This window comes from Oncorhynchus clarkii, chromosome 3 (assembly GCF_045791955.1).
Source record: "Oncorhynchus clarkii lewisi isolate Uvic-CL-2024 chromosome 3, UVic_Ocla_1.0, whole genome shotgun sequence".
Lineage (NCBI taxonomy): Eukaryota > Metazoa > Chordata > Actinopteri > Salmoniformes > Salmonidae > Oncorhynchus > Oncorhynchus clarkii.
In genome coordinates this window covers 29,086,924-29,089,191 of record NC_092149.1, presented here as the reverse complement: position 1 = coordinate 29,089,191, position 2,268 = coordinate 29,086,924, and the positions used below count along the sequence as shown (strand labels likewise).

Here is a 2,268-nt window from a genome sequence, read left to right as displayed (position 1 = left end):
CTGTAGGGTGGTAGGTAAATCAACTATATGGGCCTAACTGTTAAGACTTTGGTATTGCTGTTGAACATTTCCTCCATTTTAACTAAGGGCTTGGACTGGGGGATGATTGGTTGTCTATAATTTAAATGGATCTTCAATAATACATTAGTTAAGTGTCAGTAGAAAGGTGTCCATTTAGTCAAAAGTAATTCTATAGACCATAGACTTTATCATGTCCAATGTAAATTAACCATACTCTTGACCATGGCCTTATGGTCTTTTCTCAGATGTAATACTGGTATGTGTTATGCACTGAATAATAACAATACCAGCAAAAATGGCCGGTCAGCTACAGAAGATCGTAGCAGTGATAATGTAATGGAAGTGTTTGAACAGGGAGCTGAGGTGGTGGCCAGTATTGCAGGTGACATCTTCCTTGTTTTCGCCATCGCTGCTCCCATAATGAAATTGCTCCTGAACAATGTGGAGAGCAAGGAAGCTGCGTTCATGAATGAGCAGTTCCAGAAGATTTGTGAACGCCTGGAGTGTCACGGACGTCGTCGTGGAAATGACCGGACCAAGGTGCAGCGCGGTGAGCGTACATTTTCCTTTATTTATGTAAATGTCGCCAACAAAACAAGAAACAAAGAAACGACCGTGAAGCTTACTAAGGCTATAGTGCCACTAACAAAAATAACTACCCACAAAATACAAAGGAAAAGTATGATTCCCAATCAGAGACAACAATAGAACAGCTGTCCCTGATTGAGAACCATACCCGGCCAAAACATAGAAACAGAAAACATAGAAATAAAGAAACTAGAATGCTCACCCTAGTCACACCCTAGCCTACCCAGAATAGAGAATAAAAGCCTCTCTATGGCCAGGGCGTGACATGGAGGTGGTTTCAGAGGAGATGCAGCGGATTGACGAGGAGATCGAGAAGAGCAGAGTGGACGCTGCCTACTTTTCTGTAGAGGAGAACATCTTCAACCAGTTCCGCAAGTACATGGACATCCTCAATGCCAAACCCAAGTTTGGTGAGATGAAGAAGAAGCTTTTCGTGAAGAGGTGAAGAAGAAGCTTTTCATGGAGCATTTTGTCAAAACAGGTGGTGACAAAAACCTAATTAACCTCTGCAGTGCCGTGATGTGAGACAACTTCTCTGGAGAGTCAGTTTTGGAGATTGATTTTAACTATGAGGAGAAAAGTCGACGCGCAATATAAGACTTATGTGTGATTGAATCCAATATTTTACATAGGCCTCATCGCTCTGATGGGCTACACCGCTCTAAAGGACTGCGATGACGAAGAGAAGCTTCTTCAAGACTGGGGTGAAAAGATGAAGGATGTACAGGTGAAAATGAATGCTGTCATTGAGGACTGCATCACCAGCTTCCCCAAGCCGTCTGAACTGGATTCCCGGAGGTTGGTTAGGGACCATTCTGACCTGAGCAACCAGCAGCTGGCAGACGCCATTTTGGAGAAGCTGAAAAGAAAGTATGACTGGGTGTGCTGGTCTGTCGGTATATTCAGCTCCCCTTCGGGCCTGTTCTCCAACAAAAAAGACATCCAGTGCCCCACAAGGAAAAGTTGCTTTCAGGTGCCAGCGACAGATGAGAAGCTGAACGTCATGAAGTCCTACAGTCCCTCGCCCGAGCCTCTGAACAAGGCCCACATCCAGTAGCTGATCCAGGGTCAGAAGAAACTCACCGTAGTGGGTACAGCTGAGCTCCTGTTTGAGCAGTTGCCAGGTCCATGTGCAGTCCACACAGTCAAGACTTGCAAAGACCTGGCCTGTGCCTGAAGCTTTGCCGAAGAGCTACACTACTGGGAGGAGCACAATAGCTTTTATGTTTGCATTCACTACAATTTACGTTTTCTCACTTAAAAATGAATTCATAATTAGCCATAGCTCCCAGGGTTACATTCAGTCCAATTTGATCTTTGCACCAAGACTGACATTGACAAGTACTTTCTCTCTTTCTCAGTTGAGTTCCGATCGCCAGCTATACTTAATGAAGAGGAACATAGGCATAACACTTATAATAAAGCAAGATACTTACCAACAACTGTTTTACCTATTAATCTATTCTTTGTCAAATTAAATGTACTAAAATAATGTAACAAAAATGATTTGTTTGTAGAAATACTGTACATTTTCAGATAAACCACACATTTGAATTTGTAATTATTATGGATCCCCATTAGCTGATGCCACTCTTCCTGGGGACCAACAAAATTAAGGCAGTTTATGCATTTTTAAAAACATTACAATAAACACAACAC

At 42.7% G+C, this 2,268-nt stretch overlaps 1 pseudogene; it reads left to right on the top strand.

Moving 5' to 3' along the window:
• The first annotated feature begins 316 nt into the window (after positions 1 to 316).
• Positions 317 to 1,870, top strand: LOC139385404 (protein rapunzel-like; annotated as a pseudogene).
• Positions 1,871 to 2,268: the final 398 nt, after the last annotated feature.